This window comes from Chiloscyllium plagiosum, unplaced genomic scaffold (genome assembly GCF_037043375.1).
Source record: "Chiloscyllium plagiosum isolate Xiang-an unplaced genomic scaffold, Cpla_swu_hap1 HiC_scaffold_29, whole genome shotgun sequence".
In the NCBI taxonomy this organism is placed as follows: Eukaryota; Metazoa; Chordata; class Chondrichthyes; order Orectolobiformes; family Hemiscylliidae; genus Chiloscyllium; species Chiloscyllium plagiosum.
In genome coordinates, this window is record NW_028270167.1 from 61,195,952 (window position 1) to 61,213,769 (window position 17,818).

Sequence of the window (17,818 nt, forward strand, 5' to 3'; positions counted from 1 at the left end):
AGGAAACAAAGGGTAGTGATAAACGGCTCCATTTCGGAATGGCAGGCAGTGACCAGTGGGGTACCGCAGGGATCCGTGCTGGGACCACAGCTTTTTACAATATATGTTAATGATCTAGAAGATGGGATCAGCAATAACATTAGCATATTTGCTGATGATACAAAGCTGGGTGGCAGGGTGAAAAGTGATGAGGATGTTAGGAGATTATAGGGTGACCTGGACAAGTTAGGTGAGTGGGCAGATGCATGGTAGATGCAGTTTAATGTGGATAAATGTATGGTTATCCACTTTGGTAGCAAGAACAGGAAGGCAGACTACTACCTCAATGGAATCAATTTATCTAAAGGGGCAGGACAGAGAGATATGGGTGTTCTTGTACACCAGTCAATGAAGGCAAGCATGCAGGTACAGCAGGTAGTGAAGAAGGCTAATAGCATGCTGGCCTTCATAACAAGAGGAATTTAGTATAGAAGCAAAGAGGTGCTTCTGCAGCTGTACAGGGCCCTGGTGAGACCACACCTGGAGTACTGTGTGCAGTTCTGGTCTCCAAATTTGAGGAAATACATTCTGGCTATTGAGGGAGTGCAGCGTAGGTTCACGCGGTCAATTCCTGGAATGGCAGGATTACCTTACACTGAAAGACTGAAGCGACTGGGCTTGTATACCCTTGAGTTTCGAAGATTGAGAGGGGATCTGATTGAGACGTATAAGATTATGAAAGGATTGGACACTCTGGCAGTAGGAAACATATTTCCACTGATGGGTGAGTGCCGAACCAAAGGACACAGCTTAAAAATATGGCGTAGACCATTTAGGACAGAGCTCAGGAGAAACTTCTTCACCCAGAGAGTGGTGGCTGTGTGGAATGTTCTGCCCCAGAGGGCAGTGGAGGCCCACTCTCTGGATTCATTTAAGAAGGAGTTGGATAGAGCTCTCAAAGATAGTGGAATCAAGAGTTATGGAGATAAGGCAGGATACTGATTAGGAATGATCAGCCATGATTATATTGAATGGCGGTGCAGGCTCGAAGGGCTGAATGGCCTACTCCTGCACGTATTGTCTATTGTCTATTCTCAAAGTGCATCACCTCACATTTAGTTGCATTGAACTCTATTTGCCACCTCTCAGCCCAGTTCTGCAGTTTATCCAAATCCCCTTGCAACATTCTTCTACACTGACTTTAATGTCGTCTGCAAATTTCCTAATCCATTCACCTATACCTGCAGTGGTCCCAAAACAGATCCTGGTGGCACGTGACTAGTAACTGGACTCCAGGCTGAATATTTTCCATCAACCACCACTCGCTGCCTTCTTTCAGAAAGCAAGTTTCTAATCCAAACTGCTAAATCACCCTCAATTCTATGCCTCTGCATTTTCTCTAACAGCCTACCATGTGGAACCTTGTGAAAAGGCTTTACTTTTGTCCATGTGTACCACGTCAAATGCCCTACCCTCATCTACAAACTTGGTGACTTCAAAAAACTCAATGAGGTTTGTGAGACATGACCTTCCCTTGACAAAACCAAGTTGACTATCTGAAATCAAATTGATGTTTGCCAGATGATTATAAATCTTATCTCTTATAATCCTTTCCTAAACCTTTCCTACAACAGAAGTAAGGCTCACTGGTCTATAATTACCTGGGTCATATCTAATGCCCTTCTTGAACAAGGGCACAACATTTGCAATCTTCCAGTGCTCTGGTCCCAAATCTGCAGACAATGACAACTCAAATATCCAAGCCAAAGGCTATGCTACCTTCTCCCTTGCTTCCCAGAGAATCCTCGGATAAATCCCATCCAGCCCAGGGGACTTGTCTATTTTCACTCCTTCCAGCATTGATAGCACCTGTTCGTAACTAACCTTGATCATTTCTAGTCTAATATCTCATACCTCATTCTCCTCCTCTACAATATTCTCCTTTTCCTGATTGAAAACCGATGAGAAATGTTCATTTAGTATCTCTCCGATCTCCACAGGGTCAACACTCATCTTCCCATTCTGTCTGTGATTGGCCCTATTCCTACCCTAATCATCTTTTTATTCCTCACATACCCATAGAAAGCTTTAGGGTTCTCCTGTATTCTATTTGTTAAAGACTGCTCGTGTCCTCTCTTTGCTCTTTTTAACTCTCTCTTTAAATCCTTCTTAGCTGATCTTTAATTCTCCATATCCTCATCTGAACCATCTTGCCTTATCAACACCTAAGCCACCTTCTTCTTCGTAACAAGAGATGCAGTTTCCGCAGTAAACCAAGGTTCCCTTACCTTATCATTTCCTCCTGTCTGACAGGGACATACTTATCAAGGACACGCAATATCTGTTCCTTAAACCAGCTCCACACTTCCATTGTCTGCATCCCCTGCATTTTGCTACCCCATTCTGTGCATCTAATTCTTTCCTAATAGCATTATAATTGCCCTTGCCCCATCAATAACTCTTGACCTGTGGCATGTACTTATTCCTTTCCATCGCTAAACTAAACTTAACTGAATTATGGTCACTCTCTCCAAAGTGCTCACCTACAACTAAATCAAACACCTAGTCTGGTTCATTACCAAGGACCAGATCCAATGTGGCCTCCCCTCTTGTCGGCCCTTCAACATATTGTGTCAGGAAACCCTCCTGTACACATTGGATAAAAACCGATTCATCCAACGTATCAGAGTTATAGCATTTCCAGTCAATTTCAGGGACGTTAAAGTCCCCCATAATGACCACTCTGTTACTTTCACTCCTATCCAGAATAATTTTGCTAATCCTCTCTTCCACCTCCCTGGAACTCTGCGGAGACCTATAAAAAAAACTCCAAGCAGTGTGACCTCTCCTCTTCTGTTTCTAACCTCAGCCCACACTACCTCAGGAGACTTTGTCCTCATCAAAAGTTCTCTCAGCCACCATTATACTCTCCTCGACTAACATGACATGCATGGACCCATTGCAGAGCTTCAAACTCCATGAGGTAGCCATACTCTCTGACAGACAGACTCAGTCTGGAACTTCCTCTGTCCTTAAGACCTTATTCACTGCCTGCGCTCCTCCATTTTCCCTTTGCACGTTCCCTTTCCATCCCCCTCCACCTGCATCACTCCACGAATGGTGCTGTCAAGGGAAGAAGTCTGTGGAATATCCTCCCTAACCTTCTCTATCTTCCTTTAAGATGTATTTTAAAATCATTCTCTTTAATCAATTCTCTTTGATCATTCATGAAGCACCTTAGGAGATTTGCCATTGTGAAAGGTTCCATACAATGCAAGTAGTTGTTGTTATTGCTGTACATTAGGAGAAACAGGAATGATGCTTTCAAAATTCTAACAAGAAAGTCACTGACAGGTGTAGTGTGCAGGCCACCAAATAATAACATCACATTGGGATGGGCAATAAACAAAGAAATAACTATTGCCTGTAAAAATGGTACAGCTATTATCATGGGTGATTTTAATCTACATGTCGATTGGTTGAACCAGCTCAGTCAGGGTAGCCTTGAGTTTATTAAAGTGCATCCATGATAGTTTTCTTGAACAGTATGAAATGGAACTGACAAGGGAGCAATCTATCCGGCATCTGGCCCTGTGCAATGAGACAGGAATAATTAATGATCTCAGAGTTAGGGATCCTCTTGAAAGAAGTGATCACTGTATGGTTGAATTTAGAATACATATGGAGAGTGTGAAGATAAAATCCAATACCTGGGTCCTGTGCTTCAACACAGGGAACTACAATAGAATGTGGGAGAACTTGGATAAAGTAGACTGGAAACAAAGATTTTATGGTGGGACAGTTGATGAGCAGTGGAAGATTTTCAAAGACTTTTTGCAAAGTGCTCAGCAATGGTATATTCCAGTGAAAAGGAAGGACTGTAAGAAAAGGCAAACTCTGTGATGGGTATCTAAGGAAAGCGATCAAATTGAAAGAGAAGGCATGCAAAGTGCCCAAAACCAGCCTGAAACTAGAACTGGGAAAACTTTAAAGGTCAACAGAAAGCCACAGAAGAGCTATAAAGAAAAGTAAGATAGAACATGAGAAAAATAAATGAGCACAGACTATAAAGACAGATGGCAAATTTTATATTGAATGAGAAAAGAGTGGCTAAAGTAAATGTTGGTCCTTTGGAAAATGAGAAGGAACATTTCCTTATGGGATCTCAGTGGAGGAAACTAATATCTTGCCAATAATTAATGAAGAGACAAAGATAGGTGAGGATTTGGAAACTATCATGATTACGGAACAGCTAGTGTTGGACTGTTGGAGGTAATTGAGCTAATGACAGAAAGGTCTTCTGACCATGAGGGAATGCATCCCAGGGTACTAAAGGAGATGCCAGGAGAAATAGCAAATGCACTGGCAGTAATTTCCCAAAATTCACTGGATTCTGTGGTAGTCCCAGCAGATTGGAAAGCAGCAAAAGTGATGCCACGTTTTTAAAAAGGAGGTGGACAAAAGGTGGGGAATTATACACCAGTTAGCTTATTCTCTGTTGTGGGAAAGATGCTTGGTACTATTATCAAGGAAGGAATAGCAGGGAATCTTAATAAAAATTGTCCCATTGGACAGACAGAGCATGGGTTCATGTAGGGCAGGTCATACTTCACAAATCGTTTGGAATTCTATGAAGACATTTCGAGCAAGGTGGACAACGGGGACCCAGTGGATGCGGTGTACCGGGATTTCCAAAAGGCCTTCAACAAGGTGCTGTGCAAGAGGCTGTTGCATAATATAAAGGTGCATGGCATTAGGAGTAGAGTATTAGCATGGATAGAAGATTGGTGGACTAACAGGAAGCAAAGTGTGGGGATAAATGAGTACTATTCTGGCTGGCAATCAGTGACTAATAGTGTGCCTCAGGGATCAGTGTTGGGACTGTGATTATTTAGAATTGATACAGATGATTTGGAGTTGGCGACCACACGTAGGGTGTCAAAGTTTGCATATGAGACTAAGATGAGTAGCAGGACAAAGTGTGCGGAGGACTGTGAAACTTTGCAGAGGAACATAAATACATTGAGTGAGTGGGCAATGGTCTGGCATTTGGAATAGAATGTTCATAAATGTAAAGTCATACTGTTTGGTTGGAGTAACATTAAAAAAGAGATTATTACTTGAGTTTTTAAAAGTTGCATCATTTGCTATGCAGGGGCACCTGAGTAACCTTCTGCATGAAGGTTGGTCACCAGGTACAACAATCAATTCAGAAAGCAAATGGAATTTTGGCCTTCATTGCTGAAGGGGTTGTGTTTAAAAGCAGAGGTTATGTTCCAGCTGTATTGGGTGCTGGTGAGGCCACACCTGGAGTACTGCATGCAGTTTCTGTCTCCTCACTTGCTCAAGGATGTACCGGCACTCGAGGGGGTGCAGAGGAGGTTAACTAGGTTGATTCCGGAGTTGAGGGGGTTGGTTTAACAGAGACTGAGTAGATTGGGATTATATTCATTGGAAATCAGAAGAATGGGAAATATATAAAATAATGAATGGGATGGATAAAACAGAAGGAGAGAGAATGTTTCCACTGGCAGGTGAAGCCAGTACAAGGGGGCATCACCTCAAGATTAGAGGCAGCAAATTTAGGACTGAATTGAGAAGGAACTTCTTGACCTCTATGGAATTTATTGCCCAGGGAAGTAGTTGATGCTAGTTCAGTAAACGTTTTTAAAGCTAAGGTAACTTTTTTTTAAAGAAATAACTAATTAATTAAGGGATATGGTGAGAACGTTGGTAAATAGTTCTGCGTCCACGAAATGATCAGCCATGATCTTAATGAATGGCAGAGCAGGCTCAAAGGGCAGGACGGCCTTCTCCTGTTCCTAGTTCTTTTGTTGTTATATTTTGCATTCCTCCCGCACTCTTGACTTTCAGGTGCTGGTGTTGGATTAGGATGGACAAAATTAAAATTCACAGAACACCAGGTTATAGTCCAATAGGTTTATTTGGAAGCACTCGCTTTGCAGCTTCTTCATCAGATGGTTGTGTGATTTTAACTTTGTGCCTCACTCTTGTAACTGATAAACAGCAACAAAAGCCATGAAGCAGTGCACATGCTCCAGGCAACAATGGGCCCCTGGTGGTTGATGTCAGCGGAAGACCAATGGAAAGGCAGGAGCACAGCTGGAGGACCTGGGGGGGCATTTGGTCCTCTGACCAATCAGAGTAAATGAGGGACGGGACTAGATTATACCACGTGATCATCCTCACGGTGGTTGCGGATGTGCGGGACCTGTGGATGGAGAGCTGTTGGTAAGGAAATAAATAAACAACAGGAAGTTGGACGGAAATGGTGTTGGCATGGGCTGAGAGGTTGTACAAACATTTGGTGCACATCAGAAAATACAAATTTGAAACTTACAGTCCCGTTTTTGCAGTAAACTGGAAAATAACCTCATCGTGTGATCGCCGCCATCTTTATTCGGGGCAAAGATTCACTCCTGATTCATTCCTGAAGAAGGGCTTATGCCCGAAACGTCGATTCTCCTGTTCCTTGGATGCTGACTGACCTGCTGTGCTTTACCAGCAACACATTTTCAGCTCTGATCTCCAGCATCTGCAGTCCTCACTTTCTCCTCAAAGATTCACTGGACACATGCGCGGCCGCCAGCTTTGTCGGGGACAAAGTTCAGAGGTGTGTATGTGCAGCCTTCCCTGGTAGCGAGTCATCGGGCAGGATTTACCCAGAGCACATTCAAACCCAGAGAAATGGATGTTTTTTTTTCTGGATTTGTGTCTTCATCCATTTAAATGATTTGGATGTGAATAGAGCCGGTACGGTTCGTAAGTTTGCAGATGACACCAAAATTGGAGGTGTTGTGGACAGTGATAAAGGTTGTCTCAGAATACAATGGGATATTGATCAGATGGGCCAATGGGCTGCAGAGTGGCAGATAGGGTTTAATTTAGATAAATGTGAGGTGCTGCATTTTAGAAAAGCAAATCAGAGCAGGACTCACACTGAATTGTAAGGTCTTGGAGAGTCTTGCTGAACAAAGAGACCTTGGAGTGCAGGTTCACAGTTCCTTGAAAGTAGAGTCACAGGTCGATAGGATAGTGAAGAAGTTGTTTAATATGCTTCCCTTTATTGAACAGAGCATTGAGTCGAGGAGCTGGACAAGACAATGGTTGGGCCACTTTTGGAATAGTGTTTCCAATTCTGGTCTCCCTCCTATCAGAAGGAGGCACTGAAACATGGAAGCTTTGAGAATAGATTTTCAAGGATGTTGCCAGAGTTGGAGGATTTGAGTTGCAGGGAGAGGCATAACAAGGTGGGGCCATTTTCCCTGGAGTGTCATAGGCTGAAGTGTGATGTTATAGAGGCTTATAAAACCTTGACTGGCATGGATAGCGTAAATAGACAAGGTGTTTACCTTGGGTTGGAGGAGCCCAGAACTAGAGGATATAGGTTTAAGGTGAGAAGGGAAAATTAAAAAGGGGCCGAAAGGGGAACTAAAATAGTAATATTTAAAATGCATTTAAATAGGAAGGGTTCAGCACGATGTCAGACAAGTGCTGGCAAATGGGACTAGATCAGATTCGAATATCTGGTTGGCATAGACGGTTGGACTGAAGACTCAGATTCGGTGCTTGTCATCTGACTGTGGGATCATAAAAGTGAACACTGCTCTGATTCAACTCTGGTCTCCTTGATGTCCATTTGTTCATTATCTAGCTTCCGCAGTCTCTTGTGTGTATTTTTGCTCTGTTTAGTATTTTACTATTACATACACAGACCCTTTTGTAAATAATTTGTCCACTGATGCCCGGCTCGTGACCATTTGCTGCTCATTATCAGTTTTTTTTCCACAATATCTTTGACAGTCATGAATTCATTTTTCCAATAAACGAGTAGATTTCCCTTCTATTTCTGACAGTCAAATTCTGCACCATTTTCATTCCCTATAATTCATATTGCAATCCCTGAAACATCATGTGTATTTCTCCTCCACAGCTACCAGTGATCATTGCCAAAGCCGTGTTGCCTGTGGAGAGGGTGATGTTTGACTTCCTTGTACAGCTGCAGTTTGAATGGTGAGGGCGCTTCCACAACGTGGTTGGGTAAGAGACGTTACAGATTATTCACTCAGTGATAGTGAAATGTAGAAGATATTGGTACAAATCAACATGTTTTTAATTTCACAATAATATTGAGAACTTTTGATATAAGGGCACAGCTGGAGAATATTATGCCCGGTGACCAAAACCATTGCCAAATAAGCAATTTTTCAGGAATGCCTTAAAGGAAGAAAGCAGATCTTAGAGGGTGGGAATTCCAGACCGTGTTGCCTTGGAATCTATAGAAACAGTCACACAGCTGAACTCAAAAATAAACACATCATTGGGAGTCTAAACTAAAATGAGTTATTGAGATGTGAAAGGGTGTGTGGTGCAGGAAGATAGGAATGATTACAGCCAGGAATTAAGTCAAGTGTGTGAAAGTAAATTGTTGTTGCTTATAAATGGGAGCCTTTTGATGGATCAGCAAGTTCCATCAAATCCACTCTCTGGATTCATTTACGAAGGAGTTGGATAGAGCTCTCAAAGATAGTGGAATCAAGGGTTATGGAGATAAGGCAGGAACAGGATACTGATTAGGAATGATCAGCCATGATTATATTGAATGGCGGTGCAGGCTCGAAGGGCTGAATGGCCTACTCCTGCACCTATTGTCTATTGTCTATTATTCTGGTACAAGTGAGCACTTGGGTGGTAGATTATAGGGAGGGTGATTGTGGGATGCTGGCCAGGAGTGGGTTTAGATAATGAAATCTAGAGTTAATAAAATGAATGAATGAGAGTTTCAGTAAATGAGCTGAGACTGTGGTGAGGTCAGGTGAGATCACTGAAGTCGAAATAGTGGTCTTGGAGTGGGACTGGGCTGTCACCCTCAGCTCTGGGATTCAGCTGTTTGTCAGTTTGTGAATCAAGTCTGTAACAAGCTCAGGAGCTGATTGGCCCTGGAAGAACCCAAACTGGGTGTCACTGAGCAGGTTATTGTGAGCATGTGCTTGACAGCACTGTTGATGACAACTTCTATCACTTCACTGCTGAGCGAGTGTGGTCTGATGGAGGGAAATTGGCTGGGTTGGATTTGCCCTGCGTTTTTGTGTTGAACAACACTGGGAAACATTTCCCAATGTCGGTAGATGCCAGTGCTGGAGCAGTACTTGTCTTGGTGGGCAGTAAGTTCTGGAGCACAGCCATCAGTACTATTGCCAACCAATTCGATTCACATCTGTGATGTCATAGACAAATAGAGAAGGCTCATCCACTTGGCACTGCTGAAGATTGCTGCAAATGCTGTTGTCTTATCTGTTTAATGAATGTGTGAGGCCCCTCCATCAGTAAGGGTGGGGATATCTGTGATGCTTCCTGCAGTGAGTTGTTTAATTGCCCATCACCATTCCTGACTAGGTGTGGCATAACTCAGATCTGATCCATTGGTTGTTGGATCACATAGTTGTATTTGGTGTTGCTTGCACCGTAGCTTCACCAGGTTGGCACCATATTTTTAGGTATGCCTGGTATTGCTCCTGGCATGCCCTGCGGAACTCTCCATTGAGCCAGGATTGATCCCCTGGCTTGATGTTAATGGTTGAGTGAGGGGATATCACAGGCCATGAGATTTCAGATTGAGCTGGAGTACAGTTCTGCTGCTGTTGTTGGCCCACAGTGAGACGGAAGTTGCTGGGCCAAGAGGGCTGATTGTGTGTTGTATTTCCAGTGCATTGGTAGATGTAATGTGGTTCATTCAGTTTCATTCCTTTGTTGAGACTGTACAGTGATTAATACAATGAGTGATTTGGTGGGCCACTGTCAGGAATGCAACTTTTAAAAAAAGGCTTTGTGATTTACACATGAAAGAAGTGAAACTATCATGGTATTCGAACAGATGAAAGACTCAACAGACAATCAAAGTATTTTTCAATGGATAATTTCAGTTACATCACACTAAATTTTTGCTATAAATTCCGTGCCTTAGAATTGTGCCCTCCACAATCACCTGATGAAGGAGCGGAGCTCCAAAAGCTAGTGTGCTTCCAATTAAACCTGTAGGACTATAACCTGGTGTTGTGTGATTCTTAACTGAGAATATTACAGCACTACTAACAGGGCTGCATGTAAACAGGCTCAGTCCAGTTAATCAATACATTCGGAAGGATTTCCTCCAAGTTTGATGACACAATATTAGTCAAAACCATCAACTTCAACCTGCAATGTTGTTATTAACAAAAACTTCAGACTGACACAAAACTCCCCTCCCCACTGCAATGTGGTAACCGGACCCGGCCCAGGAATTGGAACTGGGACATTTGTGGACTGTGATCTCCAAGGAAGAGAGCAAACACAATTCTGACAGATTAGTCCTCAAAGATGAGTAGCAAGTTTGAGACAAGGCAGGTGGTATGCCGCCTTGCACTTAGCTGAATTGCATTTCTTATTTACAATTGTGTTTTGCAAAGTATAAAGAACTGTGTTTTCCATGGTTGGGGAGTTTTATCCTCGTTGATCACAGTTGCTGCCTCTTGCTCCCCAAGTCAAATCATAGCATCGATAACAAAACAATAAACTGCAGGTGCTGGAGATCTGAACCCCAGAAACAAAGTGCTGGAGAAACTCAGCATTTCTGAGGGCATCGGTGAAGAGAAAAAAATGTTACATTTCAAATTCACTGACTCTTCGTCTGAACGGACAAAAGGTCATGAGACTTTGAACTTACAATGTTTTACTCCCCTCCGAGATGCTGCTGGACCTGCGGTTCTCCAGCACTGTGCTTTCTATCGTGAACTTTATTTACAAAACAGATTAGAAAATGCTAATCTGCAAAAGTGAAAGGTTCATTGCAAACATGAGCATAGTTTCCACACTTGAGTTACACAAGCACACCTCAGTTTAAAAACAAGATTTAACTCAAAGTAGTATTCCATCTCAAAATTAGCCGAGTTACACCAGTAATAAAGCTCACCACCCAATGAGGCACTTCAGCACAACATCCTGCAGTGTTACACACAGCCACCTTTACCAAAGAATGATCACATGTCACAAAATTGAAGGCCAAGAGCATGTCTCTTTAAAGGAGCTGAAGTCAAACTCTCAATTTTTGGAAGGATTTTTATTAAACCTCATTGAACATTTAAATCTCAGAGCATAATCTTTGCTTTTTTAAACAAAGTGTGTGGGAAACACCCCACATCTTGCTAAAGGTTCAGTTCGGCCTGATAAATAGAGTCAAAGGTCAAGCAAACATCACACTTTCCATTCACTTCTATAAAGGGCTGACATCACATTTCCTCAGGATTTAAAGTATTTTATAAATTGTTTGTAAAATCATTGTCATGTTAAAGAACTGGACAATAAATGTCATTGTATACAATGAGAGTGAAGCCTGTGACAGCAGATTTAGCTTTGGAGGGCAGTGTATGCACTTTCTAAATTCTGGGAGCACTTTGGGAGACTGCTCCCAGATGGTGATAGTGAGCATATCTGGAATATACTGTTTATATTTGGGAATCCTTGAGAGACAATCTGTGGTTTCACTAATACTTGGTTTGCGTTGGTGTACAGTAAGCAATTCATAAAGTTACTTATGTATTGTTGTTGACTACCCGAATGGTATTCAAATCTGCCAGGTTGCCTTCAATAGTGTGAATGCATCGATTGTAAATATTTGGAATATTCCAGAACTGCCCCGTGCATGGCAAATTCAGGGGGGACAAAAAATCACATTGAGTAATTTGAAATTAAGAATCCAAGAGGACTTAACCACTGAAGTATTAAATTCAAATAGTTAAATGGAGTGCTCACATTTAAAATACCTGTTATCCATAGGAATCGATGGACTGACAGAATTGGGATCACATTCCTGGCTGGGGAGTGTGAAATGTGCTTTGATAAAGTCACCTGCATTTACCAACAATAATTTGGCAAGCTCGGAAATTTAAGAAACAATACAAGCTTCATTGCTGCTCCAGTCGGGTCCCAAGCTCTGTGAAAAAAATAACAATGTTCAGGTTTATTGCACACACTCTGAAACACGTGTTTCTTCTACAGATCCTGCAAGTTTCCCCAATGAGCATTATCCATCCAAATGATGTTGCTCACTATGGCCAACTCATTTCTTTCCGAGGCTCTATAGCCTGAAGAGTGACCAGAAGCAATTACTCCACATATGTTGGAACATTACCGACGAGGATGTTTTCCTTCAGAATTGATTTCCATATATTCAGTGCCCAGAAAAGATAAAAAGCTTGTTACCTTTTATAGAGCAATGATTCAGTAGGAGTAAAACACCAACCTTTTCTTGCTTAATAATCACGCTGCCTAAATTTTAAAAATGAACACTTCTTAATAGTTCACTAGATCCTAACAAAATATTTTGTGCTAAACAAATCACATGATACATAGTTATTCAGATAATAAAACAAGTTTGGTCATTGAAGAACCCAGAGGAAAAGGTCATGAAACAATGTGAGTTTGATATACCTCAATCATCATTTCAAGTGCATTCTCTGCATAAATTCCCCTTTTCCTCCTCAAAGTATTTAACTTCTTGAATAATTGAGAGAATGAAGTCACAGTTGTACAACACAAAATCAGACCCTTCAGTCCGACTTGCCCATACTGACCAGATATTCAAAATTAATCTAATCCCATTTGCAAGCATTTGTTCCATATCCATCTTAAACCCTTTCTACTGATTATCAGTTTATTTTACTTTATCAGCACTTGAAATACTGACATTTTTTTTCTCCCAACATTGGTTAAAGAAATCATAAGTTCATTCATCCAAGTTAATTTTGTAATCTTTCACAAAGAAACAAGTGAGAACAACATATAGCTGAGTGCAAAACAAAATACTGCAGCTGCACGATATCTGGGAATACTCGAAAGGTGAGGCACTGATACTGCACAAGTTTGTCAGCATGGTTTCAATTACTGACAATAATTTAGTAATGTCTTAGCCTTCACATAGTTAAGGTAAATGTGAGATATCTGAATTTCATGTATTGGTTCCTATTGCACTTTTGAGAAGATTAAACCAAGAATAATTTTTGTTTATCAAAGGAGAAAGTGACGACAAAAGAAGCTGGACATCAGAGTCGAAAAGTATCATGCTGGAAAAGCACAGCAAGTCAGGCAGCATCCGAGAAGCAGGAGAGTTGATGTTTCGGGCATAAGCCCTTCATCAGAAATCACAGGCTACAGAAAAATAACTGGCATAGACTTATGCCAATACATATGTAGCAGGGTCAGAGCATGTTACTATCAGATTAGAGACTAATTTCAGATTTGGTACCGTTCAGTGCAACTTTTCAGTATGATATTTACATATGTACCTAAAAGAGAAGTTGTCTTAAATTACAAGCTCTAGAATGATTATACGATTAAACCTGGAAATAAAGCTGGTGAACAAGAATGGCAAAGTGAAGTCCCATCAGTATTGCCTTGGGCAGTGTCAAGTAAGAATTTGACAACAGAGTTGCCACTTTGGTGTAACCTGAAGTCTGGCCAAATTGCAGCAAAAATCTGTTCAATTTTATCTGCAAACTATTGAATGCAAAATCCTCCTTGCACAATAATAAGGCAGCATTTTGGGATGTCATTTTTAAAATATATTATTTTCAAAGTTACTCACAATTAAGAGTGATCGCTTGGCGCTGTCTGCATAACACAGTACGAAAAGGAATTAACAAAAAAATCATTATAACCCAAATTCAGAGTCACTAATTTATTGATATTGCATGGGTCCATCATTTATAAGTAATCAATTTTTAAAAATAAACACAGATACATTTACTAACTATATTGGAGTACAGTCAAGTTTCTTATTGAACAGTGACAAGATTGGACAGAGTCCGCATGGATTTAAGAGAGGGGAATCATACTTAGCAAATCTACTGAAAGAATCTACAGAGTCGAATATTAAAGAAAGAAATTGCAGGACATTTAGAAAAGCTTATCATTAAACATGGTAGACTGGGTTTTGTGAAAGAGAAACTATATTTCACAAATTTACGACAGTTCATTGAGGAGATAACAAGCAGGGCTGATAAAGGGCAATCCAATGATGTTCTGTATTTTGATTTTAAAAATGTAAATGATAAGGTGCTACATAAAAGTTAATTGCACAATTTAGGAGCTCATGTTATCGGGGTAATGCATTGGCATGGACTGAGGATTGGTTAACCACACTGGCTGTTGCTGAGTCCTCACTTGGAGTACTGTATACAATGTTAGCTCCCATATTTAATAAAGGATAAATCAACATCGGAGACCATTCAAAAAAGATTCACTTAGCTGCTTCGAGGACGAAAGAGTTGACCTATCAAGAATAGATAAACAGGGGTGATCTTATGGAAACAAGATTCTGATGAGTTTGACAGGATGGATGTTGACTAGATCTTCTAGCACCAGTGAAGTCTCAAACCAGGGGACATTACATAAGGGAACATTCATTTTAGAAAAAATAAAGAATTTTTTTCTCTGTGAATGGCTAGAATTTTCTCGCCCAAACTTTTGTGAATGTTAAATGTGGGAGGGGAATGGTTGGGTTACTCTTCGGAGGGTTGTTCTGGCTTGTTGGGCTGAAGGGCCTGTTTGTTTCCACACAGGACGGAATCTATGATTCAATCTCAAATTATTTTAAAAGAGGGCAGATAGATTTTTGAAATATTGAGCAGTTGAGGGCTATGCGGATCAAGCATAAAAGAGGTGTTGAGGTCTGGGTTGGCCCAGCCATGATCTGATAGAATGGGGGAACAAGCTGGAGGGGATGAATTGCCTCCTCCTGCTCCGATTCCTGGAGGCTCCATTTCATGTTTTTTTTTGTTTCCAAAGAAGACCGTGATACAATGTGCTAAAGATCTCAGATGTGAAAAAGTGGTATTTATGTACTGATTCAGATGGCGTTGATTCATCAATCATAGCTATGCAGCCATGAGTAGGAAGGCAATTCCCTCCATGAATAAAGGAAATCTACTGCAGAGCTCACACAAAGGGAATTCTTACCCACAGTAAACTCTCCCATCACATTACCCAACATATCAGCTAAAGCAGGACACACTGCGCATGTTCTCGCCAACAAAGGGACTCCGGGTGATTGATGTCAGCACCGGACCAATGAAAGGACGGTGGGCGGAGCTGGAGGACCTAGCGGGAGGTTGGTCCTCCAATCAATCAAAGTGAATGAAGGGCGGAGCTAAACTAAACCATGTGATCACCCTCGAACGCGGCGCACAGTCGCTGTAATGAATGCTCGGGAAGTTATGGAAAGAAAGGATACGGTAAGGAAAGAAATAAACAGGGAAACGGGAGAAAAACTGTGTTGCCATGAGCGGAGAGGTTTTACAAACAAATTGTTTATGTCGGAAAACACAAATTTGAACGTCCCAGTCCCGTGTTTGCAGTAAATGGGGAATTACCTCATCGCGGCTACAGGCCTGAGTGAGCGCCGCCATCTTTATTCGGGACAACGATTCACTGGACACGTGCGCGGCCGCCATCTTTGTAGGGGGCAAGGTGCAGCCAGGCGCATGTGCAGACTTTCTCCAGTATAGAGTCATTGTGATCATAGCAGCCAATACTGCTTTGATTCACCTCTGGGCTCCCTCATCACCACTTTGTCAATATCTAGCTTCCTCAGTCTCGAACCATGGGTGTATTTTTGGTCTGTTTATTACTTTATTATTACTTTTATAGACCCTTTGTAACTGAGTTTTTGACTGAGGCCCAGCCCCTGACCATGTGCTGCTCTATTATCAGATTACTTTTTTCTTTTTCATTCCCTGGAATCCATTTTGCACTCCCTGAAACATCAACTGTGTTTCTCCTTCCACAGATACCAGTGATTAATGCCAAAGCCCTGTTGCCTGTGGAGAGGGTGATGTTTGACTTTCTTGTACAGCTGCAGTTTGTGTGGTGAAGGTGCTCCCACAATGTGGTAAGAGATGTTACAGATTATTCATTACAGCAACAGTAAAGATCTGAAGATAATGTCCAAATCAACAACAGTTTGTAGTTTTATTATCATACTTATAATTTCATAAAAATACTATTGAGAACTTTAGATATAAGGCCAGAGATGGAGATATTAGGTCAGGTGACCAAAAGCATTGCCAAAAAGCAGGTTTTGAGGGATGTCTTAAAGGTAAAAAGCAGACCTGTGAGGTTTTTTCTGCAAATTCCAGACCATGTTGCTTTAGTAACTGTAGAATCAGCCATACAGTTGAAGTAATGAATTAACAAATCGTTGGGAGTCTCAAAGAAAATGGGTTGAGACCTCGACAAAGAATGTGTGGTGCAGGGAGCTAGGGATGATAACAGCCAGGAATCAAATCAAGAATGAAAATTTTAAATTGTTGTTGCTTATGAATAGGAGCCTTTTGACTGATGAACATGTTTGGGGAGAAGTGAGCACGTGCGCGATAGACCTTTCATTTTTGTTCTTGAGATTACAGGGTGGCCAGGAGTGTGTTTGGATAATTAAGTCTGGAAATAACACACGATGGATGAGAGTTTCAGTATATGAGCTGAGATGAGGGTGGAACCAGCTAGAATTAGTGATCTTGGAGTGGGACTGGGCTGTCACTCTCACCTCACCTCTGGGATTCAGCTGGTTGCCAGATTGTGAATCAGGGCGGTAACACCATCGGGAGCTGAGTGGCCCTGGTGGAGCCTAAAATGAGTGTCACTCAGCTGACTGTTGCTGAGCAGCTGCTGCTTGATAGCCCTGTTGATGACTACTTCCATCACTTTACTGCTGATCGAGTGTGGACTGATAGAGGGAAATTGCCTGGGTTGGATTGCCCTGTGTTTTTGTGTTGAACATCCCTGGGCAATGTTCCACATTGTCGGTCGATGACAGTGCTGGAGCGGTACGTAGCTTGGTGAGTGGCAAGTTCTGGAGCACGAGCTATCAGTACAAACCCATGAGATTACAGATTGTGCTGGAATACAGTTCTGCTGTTGTTATCCCACAGTGCCTGAGAGAGATCCAGTTTGAGTTCCTACATCTGGGCCATTTAGCACGGTGATAGTACCACTCAGCACAATGGAGGTTTTTCTCAACTTAAAGGTGAGGCTTTGTCTCCAAAAAGACTGTGGGATGGTCGCTCTTACCGATACTGTCATGGACAGATGCATTTGCAGCTGGCAGATTCATACTGATAAGATCTGGTATGTTTTTCCCTCTTGCTGGTTCCGTTACCGCCTGCTGCAAACCCAGTTGAGCAGCTATGTCCTTGAAGACCCGACCAGCTCAGTCAGTAATCCTGCTGCTGAACTACTCTTGGTAGAGGACATTGAAATCCTGTACCCAGAGTAGGCTTCTCACCATTTTATTGTCTCCGTGCTTCCTCCAAGTGTTATTCAACATGGAGGAGCACTGATTCATAAGCCATGGGAGCACGGTACGTGGTAATCAGCAGGAGCCATGAGACTTCCTGGTGTCCATGAGTACTCCCAGGGCAAATGGTTCCTGTGTGTACGCTGCTGTGCCATCACCTCTGCCTGGTCTGTCCTGCTGGTGGGACAGGACATATCCAGAGATTTCAGGAGAAAGTGAAGACTGCAGATGCTGGAGATCAGAGTCAAGAGTCTGGTGCTCGAAAAGCACAGCAGGTCAGGCTGATGAAAGGCTTAGGCTCGAAACGTCGATTCTCCTGCTCCTTGGATGCTGCCTGACCTGTTGTGCTTTTCCATCATCACACTGTCTATCTAGCGATGGTGATGGTGGTGTCTGGCCATTATCTGCAAAGGGATTACTCTGTGAGTATGACTATGTCAGGCTGTTCCTTGACTAATCTGTGAGACAGCTCGCCATGTTTTGGCACAAAAA

The 17,818-nt window shown here is 42.0% G+C and overlaps 1 long non-coding RNA gene across 1 annotated transcript; it reads left to right on the forward strand.

The window, feature by feature from the left end:
- Positions 1-6,499: 6,499 nt before the first annotated feature.
- Positions 6,500-13,325, forward strand: LOC148142324 (uncharacterized). Its single transcript, XR_015752071.1, has 3 exons — positions 6,500-6,613; positions 7,934-8,040; positions 13,048-13,325. It is a non-coding gene; the product is annotated as an uncharacterized LOC148142324 (long non-coding RNA).
- The last annotated feature ends 4,493 nt before the right edge of the window (positions 13,326-17,818 follow it).